The following is a 21924-nucleotide window of genomic DNA, read 5'->3' as shown; positions in this document are numbered from 1 at the left end:
TCAAACAGTAGACATAGACATTCATAGTGCTGCATCGTTGATATCGTCAAGGGAAGAAGAACTCCGGATGAATCGAATGACAGATATATTTCCAGATGCTCCATACCACAGCGCAAGAGGAAGCAGCAAGACGTGACATTTCTCCTGCATCGAACGCAGTGTGACCGAGGAGGCGAAAACGACTCGTGTCAACAGGACCCCAATTCTAGATTCTTCAAAATATAATGACACGGTGATCCAGAAAATGAATGAACGGTTTGAAGACTTCAGAAGGACGGTGGTACACTTTGTAGCCCTGATGTCATGTTAGTAATGCCTGGTGTTGGCTTTATGGTTAGGGTGGCGGGCTTGGGATCCCAGGATCCCAGGATCCCAGGAGTTCAAATCACACTCAGCTGTTGAATGAATACCAGGTGGGGTAGACTCAGCCTGTCTTCCCTCTGAGGTCGGCAAAATGAGTGCCAACTTGCTGGTATCCTGTGTCGGAGTGTCATCAAGGATTGTGCTCAATAGCCAAGGAAACTGCTGAGGCAGCACCAGCACTCTGCACAGAGTATGGTCCCAATGGATGGATGGATGTCATGTTACTTTAAGGTTAGAGGTGTAAAACACCAACTGAGATAACTGGCCAAACAGTATGAAAGAGTCATTTATTCTGACCAACTTTTAGCAGATTATTAAAAACTTTCAAACACTGCACCAGCAATACAGTGATAATGATAGTTATGAAACAACAACACACAAGGCATCTTTAAATTCAAAATCAAGAACACATTGGAGTGTGCTTTTTGCCAATCTTACAAGATACAATCGCATCGTCGTGGACACTACCAATTTCTTCACCTATATAGCTGAGCGGTCAATCAGCAGGGCCAAACTTATGGAGAATCATCTTCGCTCCACAATCACTGGAGAATGGCTTTCTGAGCTGGCATTTCTCGGTGCAGAAAAGGATCTTGCATCAAGAGGAGATTCCTCATCGGTGATTGACAGCTTTGCCAGAATACACAAAAGGTGCAAATAATTAATGTTAAGATCAGTTCAAAGTTGAATTTGTATTTGCCTTACAAGTAATGCCATATAGTACATTATATGAGATTGTTCAGACAAAGAGAATTTAGAAAGACAGCAAAATTAATGTACTCATTCTATGATGGTTTTATTTTGCTGCAGCCAAGGTAGTTCATGGTTGAGAACAATAAGGGTAACATCTGGCCAACTGAACATGTGATACTGTATATGCTTCCCTGTTGAGATGTATAATTTGGCAGGATTTTGCCCCCCCCCCCCCTTTATAGAGAAGGTCTGGATACACCCACTGGTCCTAATGACCTCCTCCTGCGTTGAAAATTTTTCAAAAGAAAAACTCATATTATCATTATTATTATTATTATAACCAAATATAAATAATCAGATGATCTGTTAGTGCAATGGGCAAACACGTAATTAGCGGAATGGTCTGTGAGTTGCCATATTGTCCTGTAGTGTGTGGGTGATGCTGTTCATCCAGATGAAGGGTTGGAGGAAGTTAGAAGTGCATGTAACTTCGTTTTAACCCCTTGGCCCGGCATTGTTTGAGCTGTAACTCCTGTTTTTGGGTTTGGTTCTTTTTGCCATCCATCGGCACATACTATCGCTTGACTCAACAGAAGTTTGACACCCAACGCCTGTGTTGTTGAGTTCGGTCCGGTCACATGACGTAGAACACAACTGGATCTGCTACACCAACCTCCTTGACTTCAAACAGGCTTCTGATACTGTCTGCCAGAAAGGGTTTTGGTAAGTCATGATAATGTATGGTATCCCAAAAAGTTTGATCAAGCTGGTAGAAAACATCCGTCGATAGTGTGGCGACGCTGGAAAAGAAGTTTACAAGATGGCTCAGGATAACTGTTGGAGTAAGACAAGGGTGGAAATGATCACCAGGTTTGTTCAACAGTGTACTAGCAGCAATAAGGACTCCAGACATTTGAGATGAAATTGGAATTATATTGTATGCGAGAACAGTTAATCAATTTGCAGTTGGCATTGACATCACACCAACGACCAAGAATTGATATTCAGAGAATAACTGAGAAGGTCGACCAGAAAAGCAGACAGTTGTGATCGAAGATCAACGTTGAGAAGACAAGAATTATCGCAAATGGAAAACAAAAAGAGGAGAATATTAAAGTTGGGGAAAATATAGAGCAAGTGAAAAAATGTGCATCGAAAGGCTGCTGCACACGAGCCGACGCAATGAAACATGATCGTCGGCGACAAATCTTGTGCAATCTTGTTTTGTTGGTGACTTTCGCACACCACCGAACGGTCGACGACACGATTTTCGTCAAACAAAATGGCGATGAAGAAGAAATGTAGGGAGAGGATGAGAACGATGAAATCTCTGAGCGCTGCTGATTTGGCAACAGTGCTGGTACGTCGCTAATGGCACAGGAGAAAGAAATGGCTGTTGGTATGTCCCTGGGTAGAGAGAAGGCCACCTTAGGGAGCGTTCAACAACTTGCTGTAGAACACAAGGGAATTTATACTTATGATTAAATACCCGCTCCGCACCTGCTGCAGCCATTTTTATCATTTCAACACGCCAAAAATACCCAGGGCGCTCTTCCCAAACGAAGAGCCCATTTAATCGTGGTGCACTATCTCTGGAAAGCTATGCTAGCCTCTCTGTGCCTTTCCCGATCATGCTTTCAATAACATTCCACGTATACGGCTCCGATAAGTCGTCAGGTGGCGGTACTCAAAATCCAGGTCCTTGCGGTTTACCCACATCCGTCAACCAGCTCAGCATGGTGGAGTGCCACATGCTGGCTATCTCAGAGACTCAAAGAGAGGCATGCCTGGGTGGTCAACTCCTCGGACACATATTGGCTGCACGCCACCAGGACACAACCCCATATCATCTCTCCCTCGTGTTTTTCTTGTTGCATCACGACGGGTGCCCGAGAGAGACGACAGTTCCGTGGAGTTCTCACCCCGGTCCAGAGTCCATAGTCCACAATGGCTTGAGACTATCTCTTGGGTGGTGCCACGATGGGTTGGGGACAGACCACTATGCCACCACCAGACTTTCCGTGGGGACTGGGCTGCACCACACGTCCAATTTTTGCCAGGCCATCCCACTGGCTGCCTGATGCTTCCCAATCTCCAAGGTGGGAAATTTCCTACAAGACTGGTGATGCTAACCACCCCTGGTCTGAATCCTGCAGCCCAGGGACCAATTCCATCTGAGGCTGCTCCAAATTTTGTTTAAATTTCTCAGCCCCATGTAACCAGTTCTGGCTGCAGGTGAAGCCCCTACGGTTCTCAGCTATTACAACTTCCTGCAGCCATTGCTGGTCTTCTGACTCCTGCTCTCCCAATCCTTCCTCATGACCATAAGCGATGAGGTGCTCTTGACTCACTTCACCTATTCCAGCAAAAAACAATCCCAAAACAAGAAGGGCACTCGGTAGAGCGTATACCTCTGCCACGTAATGCCTGATCCATGAGAAAATATCAGGCCCATTACATTTTTGAAATAGTCTGTTTCTGGTGAATGTTCCCCCTCCATCCCCTCCCTTACCTCAAATGGCCACACAGCAAACACCGCACGTGAAAAGGCTGAATGCCTAAACTCCTTGTTTGCTTCTAAATCTTGTGTCCCAAACCCGTCACTTTCTGTACCCACCTTACCCAGTCGCACCCAGCTGTCCCTGGACTCTGTGTCCTTTTCTCCTGACAAGGTGGAGAGTTTGCTGTCAAACCTCGACTCAGATTCTGCAACCGGTCCAGACGGCATTAGTCCACGTGTCCTGAAAATCTTCTCTCTCTCTCTCTCTCTCTCTCTCTCTCTCTCTCTCTCTCTCTCTCTCTCTCTCTCTCTCTCTCTCTCTCTCTCTCTCTCTCTCTCTCTCTCTCTCTCTCTCTCTCTCTCTCTCTCTCTCTCTCTCTCTCTCTCTCTCTCTCTCTCTCTCTCTCTCTCTCTCTCTCTCTCTCTCTCTCTCTCTCTCTCTCTCTCTCTCTCTCTCTCTCTCTCTCTCTCTTTTCTCTCTCTTTTCTCTCTCTTTTCTCTCTCTTTTCTCTCTCTTTTCTCTCTCTTTTCTCTCTCTTTTCTCTCTCTTTTCTCTCTCTTTTCTCTCTCTTTTCTCTCTCTTTTCTCTCTCTTTTCTCTCTCTTTTCTCTCTCTTTTCTCTCTCTTTTCTCTCTCTTTTCTCTCTCTTTCTCTCTCTTTTCTCTCTCTTTTCTCTCTCTTTTCTCTCTCTTTTCTCTCTCTTTTCTCTCTCTTTTCTCTCTCTTTTCTCTCTCTTTTCTCTCTCTTTTCTCTCTCTTTTCTCTCTCTTTTCTCTCTCTTTTCTCTCTCTTTTCTCTCTCTTTTCTCTCTCTTTTCTCTCTCTTTTCTCTCTCTTTTCTCTCTCTTTTCTCTCTCTTTTCTCTCTCTTTTCTCTCTCTTTTCTCTCTCTTTTCTCTCTCTTTTCTCTCTCTTTTCTCTCTCTTTTCTCTCTCTTTTCTCTCTCTTTTCTCTCTCTTTTCTCTCTCTTTTCTCTCTCTTTTCTCTCTCTTTTCTCTCTCTTTTCTCTCTCTTTTCTCTCTCTTTTCTCTCTCTTTTCTCTCTCTTTTCTCTCTCTTTTCTCTCTCTTTTCTCTCTCTTTTCTCTCTCTTTTCTCTCTCTTTTCTCTCTCTTTTCTCTCTCTTTTCTCTCTCTTTTCTCTCTCTTTTCTCTCTCTTTTCTCTCTCTTTTCTCTCTCTTTTCTCTCTCTTTTCTCTCTCTTTTCTCTCTCTTTTCTCTCTCTTTTCTCTCTCTTTTCTCTCTCTTTTCTCTCTCTCTCCTCTCTCTCTTCTCTCTCTTTTCTCTCTCTTTTCTCTCTCTTTTCTCTCTCTTTTCTCTCTCTCTTCTCTCTCTTCTCTCTCTTCTCTCTCTTCTCTCTCTTTTCTCTCTCTTTTCTCTTTCTTTTCTCTCTCTTTTCTCTCTCTTTTCTCTCTCTTTTCTCTCTCTTTTCTCTCTCTTTTCTCTCTCTTTTCTCTCTCTTTTCTCTCTCTTTTCTCTCTCTTTTCTCTCTCTTTTCTCTCTCTTTTCTCTCTCTTTTCTCTCTCTTTTCTCTCTCTTTTCTCTCTCTTTTCTCTCTCTTTTCTCTCTCTTTTCTCTCTCTTTTCTCTCTCTTTTCTCTCTCTTTTCTCTCTCTTTTCTCTCTCTTTTCTCTCTCTTTTCTCTCTCTTTTCTCTCTCTTTTCTCTCTCTTTTCTCTCTCTTTTTTCTCTCTTTTCTCTCTCTTTTCTCTCTCTTTTCTCTCTCTTTTCTCTTTCTTTTCTCTCTCTTTTCTCTCTTTTTCTCTCTCTCTTTCTCTCTCTTTCTCTCTCTTTCTCTCTCTTTTCTCTCTCTTTTCTCTCTCTTTTCTCTCTCTTTTCTCTCTCTTTTCTCTCTCTTTTCTCTCTCTTTTCTCTCTCTTTTCTCTCTCTTTTCTCTCTCTTTTCTCTCTCTTTTCTCTCTCTTTTCTCTCTCTTTTCTCTCTCTTTTCTCTCTCTTTTCTCTCTCTTTTCTCTCTCTTTTCTCTCTCTTTTCTCTCTCTTTTCTCTCTCTTTTCTCTCTCTTTTCTCTCTCTTTTCTCTCTCTTTTCTCTCTCTTTTCTCTCTCTTTTCTCTCTCTTTTCTCTCTCTTTTCTCTCTCTTTTCTCTCTCTTTTCTCTCTCTTTTCTCTCTCTTTTCTCTCTCTTTTCTCTCTCTTTTCTCTCTCTTTTCTCTCTCTTTTCTCTCTCTTTTCTCTCTCTTTTCTCTCTCTTTTCTCTCTCTTTTCTCTCTCTTTTCTCTCTCTTTTCTCTCTCTTTTCTCTCTCTTTTCTCTCTCTTTTCTCTCTCTTTTCTCTCTCTTTTCTCTCTCTTTTCTCTCTCTTTTCTCTCTCTTTTCTCTCTCTTTTCTCTCTCTTTTCTCTCTCTTTTCTCTCTCTTTTCTCTCTCTTTTCTCTCTCTTTTCTCTCTCTTTTCTCTCTCTTTTCTCTCTCTTTTCTCTCTCTTTTCTCTCTCTTTTCTCTCTCTTTTCTCTCTCTTTTCTCTCTCTTTTCTCTCTCTTTTCTCTCTCTTTTCTCTCTCTTTTCTCTCTCTTTTCTCTCTCTTTTCTCTCTCTTTTCTCTCTCTTTTCTCTCTCTTTTCTCTCTCTTTTCTCTCTCTTTTCTCTCTCTTTTCTCTCTCTTTTCTCTCTCTTTTCTCTCTCTTTTCTCTCTCTTTTCTCTCTCTTTTCTCTCTCTTTTCTCTCTCTTTTCTCTCTCTTTTCTCTCTCTTTTCTCTCTCTTTTCTCTCTCTTTTCTCTCTCTTTTCTCTCTCTTTTCTCTCTCTTTTCTCTCTCTTTTCTCTCTCTTTTCTCTCTCTTTTCTCTCTCTTTTCTCTCTCTTTTCTCTCTCTTTTCTCTCTCTTTTCTCTCTCTTTTCTCTCTCTTTTCTCTCTCTTTTCTCTCTCTTTTCTCTCTCTTTTCTCTCTCTTTTCTCTCTCTTTTCTCTCTCTTTTCTCTCTCTTTTCTCTCTCTTTTCTCTCTCTTTTCTCTCTCTTTTCTCTCTCTTTTCTCTCTCTTTTCTCTCTCTTTTCTCTCTCTTTTCTCTCTCTTTTCTCTCTCTTTTCTCTCTCTTTTCTCTCTCTTTTCTCTCTCTTTTCTCTCTCTTTTCTCTCTCTTTTCTCTCTCTTTTCTCTCTCTTTTCTCTCTCTTTTCTCTCTCTTTTCTCTCTCTTTTCTCTCTCTTTTCTCTCTCTTTTCTCTCTCTTTTCTCTCTCTTTTCTCTCTCTTTTCTCTCTCTTTTCTCTCTCTTTTCTCTCTCTTTTCTCTCTCTTTTCTCTCTCTTTTCTCTCTCTTTTCTCTCTCTTTTCTCTCTCTTTTCTCTCTCTTTTCTCTCTCTTTTCTCTCTCTTTTCTCTCTCTTTTCTCTCTCTTTTCTCTCTCTTTTCTCTCTCTTTTCTCTCTCTTTTCTCTCTCTTTTCTCTCTCTTTTCTCTCTCTTTTCTCTCTCTTTTCTCTCTCTTTTCTCTCTCTTTTCTCTCTCTTTTCTCTCTCTTTTCTCTCTCTTTTCTCTCTCTTTTCTCTCTCTTTTCTCTCTCTCTGTTCTATTCACCCTCTGATTTGCTCAAGGTCATCTGCCATCTGCTTGGAAATTAGCAAACATGACCGCTCTGCATAAAAAAGGTGCAAAAACAGATCCCTGCAACTACAGACCAATCAGCCTTCTCCCAATCATCAGCAAGGTTATGGAATCCATCATTGCTTCAGACAGGAAATCCTTCCTCTTCTCCAATGGCTTGATTTCCGATCATCAATTTGGATTCAGACCATGCATGAGCATGCAGGCAGACCTTTGCCAGGAAGATAGTGTGGGTTTTAAATGCTCACACCCCAGGTCTCAAAGTGTGTGTGTGTGTGTGTGTGTTTTATTGATTGGTATCTACATATGTGGGTTTCAGAATGTGGAATGGAGTCCTCCCAGGATGGGCTCAAAACATCCACCTTCATTTCAGTAAGGGGTCACAATTCATGGACCAAGCTGTGAAGTTTTCCATTCTCAAAGTTTTTTGCCGAGGGCTCTCTTCAGAATTATCACTGAGCCCCGGACAGATTCCACCTGTAGTTCGTTTGTAATGATATTCCCAGTGATGGTGTTTAATATCTCTGTGAGATTCTTTGTCATCGTTCCCATAGCTACAACTATCACTGGTACAACCTTGGCATTCTTCAGCTTCCAGGATCATTTCACTTCATTCTTGAGGTCTTGGTGCTTGGTAATTTTCTTGATTTCTGCATCGTTTAGTCCAAAATCACTGGCATCAACACCTCAATTAGTAATTGAGGTGTTAATACTAGTGATTTAGTCCAATTAACAATGCCTTCTCTCTTTTTTTGTACCCAAGTATGATATCTGGTTGCAATGCTTTGTTTTTGATGTTCGCGCTCGATGGGATCATTCGGTCATATGTGAGCGGGAGGTACTTCCATGTTTACAGTCCATGCTTTTGGTTCATGGTCCCACAAATTTTCTGGAACTGGGGTAATCAAAGTTTTTGTTGATGTGACAGCGGATTACTTTATAAACTCTGTTGTGTCATCGTGTGTACAGCTGTCCTGACATGAGTTGTTTTTTTTGTTTTGTTCTGTTCGGTCATAAACCATAACATAACATATTCTCTTTGCTAACGCCACCTCCACCCCTCACCTTTCTATCTTTTTTTTTTCCTCCTCCTCCCCTCCCCCACTCCTGCCTCCCCCCCCCCCAATATCCCTGTCAGCGAAGTGACAGGTTGTTGCTCGTTGTTTTATAAATTAAGGTTTTTGAACGTAATTTCAGTCTTGTCCAACTTTTCAAGGCTGAATCGTATGAAGATATAGAAGGGTTTTCCTTCATTCATGTAATTCAAATAATGGGATGAGCAATTCGCTTGATTTTATTTATTTATTGTTGTTGCAGTTGCAGTTGTTTTGAGGATCCCATCTGTTGAGGTAATGGGCGTGATGAAAGTCTGGTGTTGGCTCCATGGTTAAGGTGACTGGCTCAAGTTTTAAGGGTCTTGAGTTGGAGCCCCAGTCTTGCTGTAAAATAACATCAGGTGGGTTGATTCGGCCTGTCATCCTTCCAAGGTCAGAAAAATGAGTACCAGCTTTGTGTAAACACGGGGCACTGCATCAGCGGCATAGCCACACTCCCAGCAATGATGCAAACAGCAGCCACAGGCTGCATGCGAAACGTGCCGTTGACTGCTATCTCCACATGTGGGTTTCAGGAGGTAGAGCGGAGTCCTACCAGGTCACAAAGTATCCACCTTCGTGTGTGTATGTGTACATATGCACAGGTATGTGTGTGTGCACGTCTGTATGCTAAATATGGCCTTGTCCTCCTTTTGGGGGGTGGGGGAATGCTAAAGATTGCCTTACCCTCCTGTTGGAGAGTTACATTAATGTAAATTACATTAAATCACACTTTTCCCACCTATATTCACACATCGTAACCTACAACTTACAAGTGAAAAACAAATTGCACAAATTTCAGAAAATTTGGGAAAATTCTAAATCCAATCAAAAATCTGTGGCATGACTTGAAGATTGCTGTCCATCAACACTACCCATGCAACTTTACTGAGCTTGAACAGTTTTGTCCAGAAGAATGGGGAAATGTTGCTCAATCAAGGTGTGCAAAATTGGTGGAGACCTATCCCAACAGACTCACAGCTGTAATTACAGTCAAAGGTGACACCAAGTATTAACTCAGGGGGGTGAACACTGATCCAACCAAGATATTCCAGTTTTGTATTTTTAATTAATTTTCTGTAATTTGTGGAATTTGTTTTTCACTTGGAAGTTGTGGGTTACGACGTATAAATAAAGGTGGAAAAAGTCTGGTTTAACGAAATTTAATTCAAGGCTATAAGGTAAGGAAAGGTAAAAATTTTGAAAGGGGGTGTAGACTTTCTCTTGGTACTGTATTCGCAACGTGTATCCTGGCAGGACAACCGAGATGTCTGCACACTCCTTTGAGCTGCGTCATTGCCCGGACTGTGATGAATGTACAAGCTCCACCATGAGACCTCAATAAATCTAAAAAATAAAACAGAGGAGGGGGCAAGTCTCAAGGTGCTTGGCAGATCTATGTGCCGACCCCACGTGAGCCTTAATTTTCAATTTCCTTTGCGCATCATTTCCCCCACTTCTCTCTGGACAATTCCCCACACATGTGCCTACTTTTCTGGTTCCACACCACACTCCCTTCCCTGAAAATGCCACATCCTGTGCTCACTTCATTTTCCACCACTACATGTGTGTTTTGAAAGAAAATAACAATACATTCCCCACCCACCTTCACCAACATTCCCTGAATTATCAGTGATGTGTGGTTCTGAAATATCTTGTTTGTGTGCTGGACTCCGTCGAGTTGTGGTGTTCAGGCAAAGAGAGCCTGATGAGCAAACTTTCCTTTTCCTCTATCTGACTTTCCTTCTATAAATGGCACTTTTGGATAACAAGAACTTTCTCAACTATATATATATATATATATATATATATATATATATATATATATATATATATATATATATATATATATATATATATATATATATATATCATGACCAGATATTAACGAGATATAGATGTTATGGTGTCGGTGGTGCTGAAGCAGCTTCTTGGCAAGGGTTGTACGAGGTGGTTTGCCATTACCTTCCCAGAAGTAATTCGAGCAGGAATTTGGTCAGGGTGCTGGTGATAGCTCGCCTACTCTTCTTTCGCGAAGGACACCGTGGTATCTTTAACATCCACCACCTAATGCTCACAGATGGGACTCTCGGTCCAACGTCCATCCGAGGAATGGCACACACATTGATGAATTACCTTAATACCTGTGAAACACCAGGAGGGCAGTTTATGGCTGGGTCAAGATTCGAACCTTCGATTCGAACTCGAGGCCATCCTGCCAGCCTAAATGTCTGCATGCACATCTATAATAGTGACATAGATTACTTTAAAACAATCATGATATAATAATCGTTGCAATTGCATCCCCGTTACTCCACCCCAAGCCCACCTCCTTAAAATCCCTGCTTTCCTTCCTGAAAGTCCCTGTAATGTCCATCTTGTGTACTCCATGTTACCCGCCACATCCCTCCTCCTTCCACAGATCTCCTAATGTCTCTTTTCCCCACTGTTTTGTCCTTCCCTCTCCTGCCCATCCCGTCTCATTTCCTTTTCCTCTATCTCACGCCTTCATCTCATCATCTCGGAGACTGACCTCCGAGCCTTCATCTCGACTCCTTCTTGTCCCCCATGAGAGATGTCCCCCATGTCCCCTTGTCCTCTTCTCCCTGATGTCACACCCATTAATCATCCATTCCAGGGGCGTGGTTTGGCCAGCCATCACCCCTGGAGGCGGGGCTTTCTGCCTGCTTGGACGTGCAGCTCGGATGTTTTTGTTTTAAGGATGTGATCCCTTTTTGTCGCCGGTCTTAAAATGCAAAAACATAGGAAAAGGTCACAAGGGGAAATCACATTCTGGGAGAATTTGTCCTTAAACCCTACCTAATTAACACAGCACCACCCCCCCCCCCCCCCCATGTGGTGAAACAGAACACTGAAGCTCACACTTTCCCTTCTTAATTTACATCGATATGTCTCCTACACATCAACGGACCAAGCAACTCCATATAATCCTATCTTTGCTATGAAATTCCTCCTTGCTGTGTGTTATGTGTTAGCTCTCATGCGAGCCTCGATAAGGTATACAAAAATATATAATTTAACCTTCCTTTGTACTTTACAAATCATAATTCAATGTCATATGCCCAGCAGAGAGGAAAGGAACTCATCACGTGTTAAACAAAAGTTAAAAAGGACAAATTTCCGTTGACAATTGACCACCATGACTCTGAGCTTATCTTCCAGTTGTACAGTTGGAGTTGGAGTTGGCGCCCGTCAGATGGTAAAGCGATCTGATAACAGACCACGGGTTGTTAACCGTCACTGTGCAGGAAATCATATATCGGGATATAGATATGTCATCATGTAGACCATGTATAATATAAATAATTATGTAAATTAACATGAATCGTTCCTTGACAAGGCAATTGTTATGAAGTGATGCGAGCTTTGAGTGGCTTCCCGAAGTGACAAAAACTGTGTTCACCACAAACTGGGGTAACTCTGTGGTTAAAGGATGAAAACAGCTGCACCCAAGGAAACCACAGTTTGCCTGGATGGGAAGGCGACGCGTGACCACAAGTTATCCCACACTGCCAGGGGGGTTTTCCAGCATGGATTGGGCATCATGGCCACTTGATCTTAAGGAGTGTGATGGCAAAGCAATCTTTGGCTGGATAAGAAGAAAATGAAGATATAGTAGTAATAACAATAGTAATAATAATAATAATAATAATAATAATAATAATAATAATATTAATAAACAGAAGAAGAAGAGTTCCCTTGCAAGGATTTGCTTCAAAACAGATGGAGGCCATTCGGCCCATCATGCCCATGCAATGGTTGCCAACCTTTGTTTGTTTGCCCAGGCTCGATTCTTTTCACATGTTGAGTATCAAACAAAGTGGCATACACAATCCCATCTTCAAAGTCTTTCATATGACTCAGCTGGGATTCAAACATTCAAACATTCAAACATTCAAACCCACTGACCTCCCAAATGCAGAAGGGACACTCCAACCATGACACCACCGAGGCTGACCGGTACGGCCATGAAGTAATCTATCTTGTAAATATTTTCAAGTGTTTGTTTTTTTTTTGTTTTTGTTGTTTTGTTGTTGTTTGTTGTTTGTTGTTGTTTTCAAATATTTTCAATTTGTTTGTTTGTTTGTTTGTTTATGCACTTGTGCATTTGTACGTTTTACTTTCACTGCCGAACTGTAGCATCTTGAGGCTATCTGATTGGCTATCTGATTTTATACAGAGTACGATATTTCAAACCCTGAGATGATTGGCTATCTGATTTTATACACAGTATGATATTTCAATCCCTGAAGATGATTGGCTATCTGATTTTATACAGAGTATGATATTTCAAACCCTGAAGATGATTGGCTATCTGATTTTATACACAGTATGATATTTCAATCCCTGAAGATGATTGGCTATCTGATTTTATACACAGTATGATATTTCAAACCCTGAAGATGATTGGCTATCTGATTTTATACACAATATGATATTTCAAACCCTGAAGATGATTGGCTATCTGATTTTATACACAGTATGATATTTCAAACCCTGAAGATGATTGGCTATCTGATTTTATACACAGTTTGATATTTCAAACCCTGAAGATGATTGGCTATCTAATTTTATACACAGTTTGATATTTCAATCCCTGAAGATGATTGGCTATCTGATTTTATACAGAGTATGATAGTTCAAACCCTGAAGATGATTGGCTATCTGATTTTATACACAGTATGATATTTCAATCCCTGAAGATGATTGGCTATCTGATTTTATACACAGTATGATATTTCAAACCCTGAAGATGATTGGCTATCTGATTTTATACAGAGTATGATATTTCAAACCCTGAAGATGATTGGCTATCTGATTTTATACACAGTTTGATATTTCAAACCCTGAAGATGATTGGCTATCTGATTTTATACACAGTATGATATTTCAAACCCTGAAGATGATTGGCTATCTGATTTTATACACAGTATGATATTTCAAACCCTGAAGATGATTGGCTATCTGATTTTATACACAGTATGATATTTCAAACCCTGAAGATGATTGGCTATCTGATTTTATACACAGTATGATATTTCAAACCCTGAAGATGATTGGCTATCTGATTTTATACACAGTTTGATATTTCAAACCCTGAAGATGATTGGCTATCTGATTTTATACACAGTATGATATTTCAAACCCTGAAGATGATTGGCTATCTGATTTTATACACAGTTTGATATTTCAAACCCTGAAGATGATTGGCTATCTGATTTTATACAGAGTATGATATTTCAAACCCTGAAGATGATTGGCTATCTGATTTTATACACAGTATGATATTTCAAACCCTGAAGATGATTGGCTATCTGATTTTATACACAGTATGATATTTCAAACCCTGAAGATGATTGGCTATCTGATTTTATACACAGTTTGATATTTCAAACCCTGAAGATGATTGGCTATCTGATTTTATACACAATATGATATTTCAAACCCTGAAGATGATTGGGTGTCTGATTTTATACACAATATGATATTTCAAACCCTGAATATGATTGGCTATCTGATTTTATACACAGTTTGATATTTCAAACCCTGAAGATGATTGGCTATCTGATTTTATACACAGTATGATATTTCAAACCCTGAAGATGATTGGCTGTCTGATTTTTATACACAGTTTGATATTTCAAACCCTGAAGATGATTGGGTATCTGATTTTATATACAGTATATTTCAAACCCTGAAGATGATTGGCCATCTGATTTTATACACAATATGATATTTCAAACCCTGAAGATGATTGGCTATCTGATTTTATACACAATATGATATTTCAAACCCTGAAGATGATTGGGTGTCTGATTTTATACACAATATGATATTTCAAACCCTGAAGATGATTGGCTGTCTGATTTTATACACAATATTATATTTCAAACCCTTAAGATGATTGGCTATCTGATTTTATACACAATATGATATTTCAAACCCTGAAGATGATTGGCTGTCTGATTTTATACACAGTATGATATTTCAAACCCTGAAGATGATTGGCTATCTGATTTTATACACAATATGATATTTCAAACCCTGAAGATGATTGGCTATCTGATTTTATACACAATATGATATTTCAAACCCTGAAGATGATTGGCTATCTTATTTTATACACAATATGATATTTCAAACCCTGAAGATGATTGGCTGTCTGATTTTATACACAGTATGATATTTCAAACCCTGAAGATGATTGGCCATCTGATTTTATACACAATATGATATTTCAAACCCTGAAGATGATTGGCTGTCTAATTTTATACACAGTGTGATATTTCAAACCCTGAAGATGATTGGCTATCTGATTTTATACACAGTTTGATATTTCAAACCCTGAAGATGATTGGCTATCTGATTTTATACACAGTATGATATTTCAAACCCTGAAGATGATTGGCTATCTGATTTTATACAGAGTATGATATTTCAAACCCTGAAGATGATTGGCTATCTGATTTTATACACAGTTTGATATTTCAAACCCTGAAGATGATTGGCTATCTGATTTTATACACAGTATGATATTTCAAACCCTGAAGATGATTGGCTATCTGATTTTATACAGAGTATGATATTTCAAACCCTGAAGATGATTGGCTATCTGATTTTATACACAGTTTGATATTTCAAACCCTGAAGATGATTGGCTATCTGATTTTATACACAGTATGATATTTCAACCCCTGAAGATGATTGGCTATCTGATTTTATACACAGTATGATATTTCAAACCCTGAAGATGATTGGCTATCTGATTTTATACACAGTATGATATTTCAAACCCTGAAGATGATTGGCTATCTGATTTTATACACAATATGATATTTCAAACCCTGAAGATGATTGGCTATCTGATTTTATACACATTATGATATTTCAAACCCTGAAGATGATTGGCTATCTGATTTTATACACAATATGATATTTCAAACCCTGAAGATGATTGGCTGTCTGATTTTATACACAGTATGATATTTCAAACCCTGAAGATGATTGGCTATCTGATTTTATACACAGTATGATATTTCAAACCCTGAAGATGATTGGCTATCTGATTTTATACACAGTATGATATTTCAAACCCTGAAGATGATTGGCTATCTGATTTTATACACAGTTTGATATTTCAAACCCTGAAGATGATTGGCTATCTGATTTTATACACAGTTTGATATTTCAAACCCTGAAGTTGATTGGCTGTCTGATTTTATACAGAGTATGATATTTCAAACCCTGAAGTTGATTAGCTATCTGATTTTATACACAGTTTGATATTTCAAACCCTGAAGATGATTGGCTGTCTGATTTTATACACAATATGATATTTCAAACCCTGAAGTTGATTGGCTATCTGATTTTATACACAGTATGATATTTCAAACCCTGAAGTTGATTGGCTATCTGATTTTATACACAGTTTGATATTTCAAACCCTGAAGATGATTGGCTGTCTGATTTTATACAGAGTATGATATTTCAAACCCTGAAGATGATTGGCTATCTGATTTTATACACAGTTTGATATTTCAAACCCTGAAGATGATTGGCTATCTGATTTTATACACAGTTTGATATTTCAAACCCTGAAGATGATTGGCTATCTGATTTTATACACAGTATGATATTTCAAACCCTGAAGTTGATTGGCTATCTGATTTTATACACAGTTTGATGTTTCAAACCCTGAAGTTGATTGGCTATCTGATTTTATACACAATATGATATTTCAAACCCTGAAGATGACTGGGTGTCTGATTTTATACACAATATGATATTTCAAACCCTGAAGATGATTGGCTATCTGATTTTATACACAATATGATATTTCAAACCCTGAAGATGATTGGCTATCTGATTTTATACACAGTATGATATTTCAAACCCTGAAGATGATTGGCTATCTGATTTTATACACAATATGATATTTCAAACCCTGAAGATGATTGGCTATCTGATTTTATACACAATATGATATTTCAAACCCTGAAGATGATTGGCTATCTGATTTTATACACAATATGATATTTCAAACCCTGAAGATGATTGGCTGTCTGATTTTATACACAGTATGATATTTCAAACCCTGAAGATGATTGGCTATCTGATTTTATACACAATATGATATTTCAAACCCTGAAGATGATTGGCTATCTGATTTTATACACAGTATGATATTTCAACCCCTGAAGATGATTGGCTATCTGATTTTATACACAGTATGATATTTCAAACCCTGAAGATGATTGGCTATCTGATTTTATACACAATATGATATTTCAAACCCTGAAGATGATTGGCTATCTGATTTTATACACATTATGATATTTCAAACCCTGAAGATGATTGGCTATCTGATTTTATACACAATATGATATTTCAAACCCTGAAGATGATTGGCTGTCTGATTTTATACACAGTATGATATTTCAAACCCTGAAGATGATTGGCTATCTGATTTTATACACAGTTTGATATTTCAAACCCTGAAGATGATTGGCTATCTGATTTTATACACAGTATGATATTTCAACCCCTGAAGATGATTGGCTATCTGATTTTATACACAGTATGATATTTCAAACCCTGAAGATGATTGGCTATCTGATTTTATACACAATATGATATTTCAAACCCTGAAGATGATTGGCTATCTGATTTTATACACAATATGATATTTCAAACCCTGAAGATGATTGGCTGTCTGATTTTATACACAGTATGATATTTCAAACCCTGAAGATGATTGGCTATCTGATTTTATACACAATATTATATTTCAAACCCTGAAGATGATTGGCTGTCTGATTTTATACCCAGTATGATATTTCAAACCCTGAAGATGATTGGCTATCTGATTTTATACACAATATGATATTTCAAACCCTGAAGATGATTGGCTATCTGATTTTATACACAGTATGATATTTCAAACCCTGAAGATGATTGGCTATCTGATTTTATACACAGTTTGATATTTCAAACCCTGAAGTTGATTGGCTATCTGATTTTATACACAGTTTGATATTTCAAACCCTGAAGTTGATTGGCTGTCTGATTTTATACAGAGTATGATATTTCAAACCCTGAAGTTGATTGGCTATCTGATTTTATACACAGTTTGATATTTCAAACCCTGAAGATGATTGGCTGTCTGATTTTATACACAATATGATATTTCAAACCCTGAAGTTGATTGGCTATCTGATTTTATACACAGTATGATATTTCAAACCCTGAAGTTGATTGGCTATCTGATTTTATACACAGTTTGATATTTCAAACCCTGAAGATGATTGGCTATCTGATTTTATACAGAGTATGATATTTCAAACCCTGAAGATGATTGGCTATCTGATTTTATACACAGTTTGATATTTCAAACCCTGAAGATGATTGGCTATCTGATTTTATACACAGTTTGATATTTCAAACCCTGAAGTTGATTGGCTGTCTGATTTTATACAGAGTATGATATTTCAAACCCTGAAGTTGATTAGCTATCTGATTTTATACACAGTTTGATATTTCAAACCCTGAAGATGATTGGCTGTCTGATTTTATACACAATATGATATTTCAAACCCTGAAGTTGATTGGCTATCTGATTTTATACACAGTATGATATTTCAAACCCTGAAGTTGATTGGCTATCTGATTTTATACACAGTTTGATATTTCAAACCCTGAAGATGATTGGCTGTCTGATTTTATACAGAGTATGATATTTCAAACCCTGAAGATGATTGGCTATCTGATTTTATACACAGTTTGATATTTCAAACCCTGAAGATGATTGGCTATCTGATTTTATACACAGTTTGATATTTCAAACCCTGAAGATGATTGGCTATCTGATTTTATACACAGTATGATATTTCAAACCCTGAAGTTGATTGGCTATCTGATTTTATACACAGTTTGATGTTTCAAACCCTGAAGTTGATTGGCTATCTGATTTTATACACAATATGATATTTCAAACCCTGAAGATGACTGGGTGTCTGATTTTATACACAATATGATATTTCAAACCCTGAAGATGATTGGCTATCTGATTTTATACACAATATGATATTTCAAACCCTGAAGATGATTGGCTATCTGATTTTATACACAGTATGATATTTCAAACCCTGAAGATGATTGGCTATCTGATTTTATACACAATATGATATTTCAAACCCTGAAGATGATTGGCTATCTGATTTTATACACAATATGATATTTCAAACCCTGAAGATGATTGGCTATCTGATTTTATACACAATATGATATTTCAAACCCTGAAGATGATTGGCTGTCTGATTTTATACACAGTATGATATTTCAAACCCTGAAGATGATTGGCTATCTGATTTTATACACAATATGATATTTCAAACCCTGGAGATGATTGGCTGTCTGATTTTATACACAGTATGATATTTCAAACCCTGAAGATGATTGGCTATCTGATTTTATACACAGTATGATATTTCAAACCCTGAAGATGATTGGCTATCTGATTTTATACACAGTTTGATATTTCAAACCCTGAAGTTGATTGGCTATCTGATTTTATGCACAGTTTGATATTTCAAACCCTGAAGTTGATTGGCTGTCTGATTTTATACAGAGTATGATATTTCAAACCCTGAAGTTGATTGGCTATCTGATTTTATACACAGTTTGATATTTCAAACCCTGAAGATGATTGGCTGTCTGATTTTATACACAATATGATATTTCAAACCCTGAAGTTGATTGGCTATCTGATTTTATACACAGTATGATATTTCAAACCCTGAAGTTGATTGGCTATCTGATTTTATACAGTTTGATATTTCAAACCCTGAAGATGATTGGCTATCTGATTTTATACAGAGTATGATATTTCAAACCCTGAAGATGATTGGCTATCTGATTTTATACACAGTTTGATATTTCAAACCCTGAAGATGATTGGCTATCTGATTTTATACACAGTTTGATATTTTAAACCCTGAATTTGATTGGCTATCTGATTTTATACACAGTATGATATTTCAAACCCTGAAGTTGATTGGCTATCTGATTTTATACACAATATGATATTTCAAACCCTGAAGATGATTGGCTATCTGATTTTATACACAATATGATATTTCAAACCCTGAAGATGATTGGTATCTGATTTTATACACAATATGATATTTCAAACCCTGAAGATGATTGGCTGTCTGATTTTATACACTGTATGATATTTCAAACCCTGAAGATGATTGGCGATCTGATTTTATACACAATATGATATTTCAAACCCTGAAGATGATTGGTATCTGATTTTATACACAATATGATATTTCAAACCCTGAATATGATTGGCTGTCTGATTTTATACACTGTATGATATTTCAAACCCTGAAGATGATTGGCTATCTGATTTTATACACAATGTGATATTTCAAACCCTGAAGATGATTGGCTGTCTGATTTTATACACAGTATGATATTTCAAACCCTGAAGATGATTGGCTATCTGATTTTATACACAATATGATATCTCAAACCCTGAAGATGATTGGCTATCTGATTTTATACACAGTATGATATTTCAAACCCTGAAGATGATTGGCTATCTGATTTTATACACAGTTTGATATTTCAAACCCTGAAGTTGATTGGCTATCTGATTTTATACACAGTTTGATATTTCAAACCCTGAAGTTGATTGGCTGTCTGATTTTATACAGAGTATGATATTTCAAACCCTGAAGTTGATTGGCTATCTGATTTTATACACAGTATGATATTTCAAACCCTGAAGATGATTGGCTATCTGATTTTATACACAGTTTGATATTTCAAACCCTGAAGATGATTGGCTATCTGATTTTATACAGAGTATGATATTTCAAACCCTGAAGATGATTGGCTATCTGATTTTATACACAGTATGATATTTCAAACCCTGAAGATGATTGGCTATCTGATTTTATACACAGTTTGATATTTCAAACCCTGAAGTTGATTGGCTATCTGATTTTATACACAGTTTGATATTTCAAACCCTGAAGTTGATTGGCTGTCTGATTTTATACAGAGTATGATATTTCAAACCCTGAAGTTGATTGGCTATCTGATTTTATACACAGTTTGATATTTCAAACCCTGAAGATGATTGGCTGTCTGATTTTATACACAATATGATATTTCAAACCCTGAAGTTGATTGGCTATCTGATTTTATACACAGTTTGATATTTCAAACCCTGAAGATGATTGGCTATCTGATTTTATACAGAGTATGATATTTCAAACCCTGAAGATGATTGGCTATCTGATTTTATACACAGTTTGATATTTCAAACCCTGAAGATGATTGGCTATCTGATTTTATACACAGTTTGATATTTCAAACCCTGAATTTGATTGGCTATCTGATTTTATACACAGTTTGATATTTCAAACCCTGAAGTTGATTGGCTATCTGATTTTATACACAGTTTGATATTTCAAACCCTGAAGTTGATTGGCTATCTGATTTTATACACAATATGATATTTCAAACCCTGAAGATGAATGGCTATCTGATTTTATACAGAGTATGATATTTCAAACCCTGAAGATGATTGGCTATCTGATTTTATACACAGTTTGATATTTCAAACCCTGAAGATGATTGGGTGTCTGATTTTATACACAATGTGATATTTCAAACCCTGAAGATGATTGGCTGTCTGATTTTATACACAATATGATATTTCAAACCCTGAAGATGATTGGCTATCTGATTTTATACACAGTATGATATTTCAAACCCTGAAGATGATTGGCTATCTGATTTTATACACAATATGATATTTCAAACCCTGAAGATGATTGGCTATCTGATTTTATACACAATATGATATTTCAAACCCTGAAGATGATTGGCTGTCTGATTTTATACACAGTATGATCTTTCAAACCCTGAAGATGATTGGCTATCTGATTTTATACACAATATGATATTTCAAACCCAAAAGATGATTGGCTGTCTGATTTTATACACAGTATGATATTTCAAACCCTGAAGATGATTGGCTATCTGATTTTATACACAATATGATATCTCAAACCCTGAAGATGATTGGCTATCTGATTTTATGCACAGTATGATATTTCAAACCCTGAAGATGATTGGTTGTCTGATTTTATACACAGTTTGATATTTCAAACCCTGAAGTTGATTGGCTATCTGATTTTATACACAGTTTGATATTTCAAACCCTGAAGTTGATTGGCTGTCTGATTTTATACAGAGTATGATATTTCAAACCCTGAAGTTGATTGGCTATCTGATTTTATACACAGTATGATATTTCAAACCCTGAAGATGATTGGCTATTTGATTTTATACACAGTTTGATATTTCAAACCCTGAAGATGATTGGCTATCTGATTTTATACACAGTTTGATATTTCAAACCCTGAAGTTGATTGGCTATCTGATTTTATACACAATATGATATTTCAAACCCTGAAGTTGATTGGCTATCTGATTTTATACACAGTTTGATATTTCAAACCCTGAAGATGATTGGCTGTCTGATTTTATACACAATATGATATTTCAAACCCTGAAGTTGATTGGCTATCTGATTTTATACACAGTTTGATATTTTAAACCCTGAAGATGATTGGCTATCTGATTTTATACACAATATGATATTTCAAACCCTGAAGTTGATTGGCTATCTGAT

General features: G+C 37.5%; 1 protein-coding gene across 1 annotated transcript in view; it reads left to right on the top strand.

Moving 5' to 3' along the window:
• The first annotated feature begins 9402 nt into the window (after positions 1-9402).
• LOC147022026 (integrin alpha-8-like) overlaps positions 9403-21924 on the top strand; it is a 156951-nt gene continuing 144429 nt past the window's right edge. Inside the window, exon 1 of the mRNA XM_085892579.1 lies at positions 9403-9602. The gene's annotated coding sequence lies outside the window, so the exon portion shown is untranslated. The remainder of the gene's footprint in view (positions 9603-21924) is intronic.

This window comes from Eptatretus burgeri, chromosome 8, assembly GCF_056783735.1.
Source record: "Eptatretus burgeri isolate ZD-2024b chromosome 8, Ebu_testis_v1, whole genome shotgun sequence".
NCBI lineage: Eukaryota > Metazoa > Chordata > Myxini > Myxiniformes > Myxinidae > Eptatretus > Eptatretus burgeri.
The sequence above is the reverse complement of the archived record's forward strand: the minus strand, read 5'-3'. Positions and strand labels throughout refer to the sequence as shown.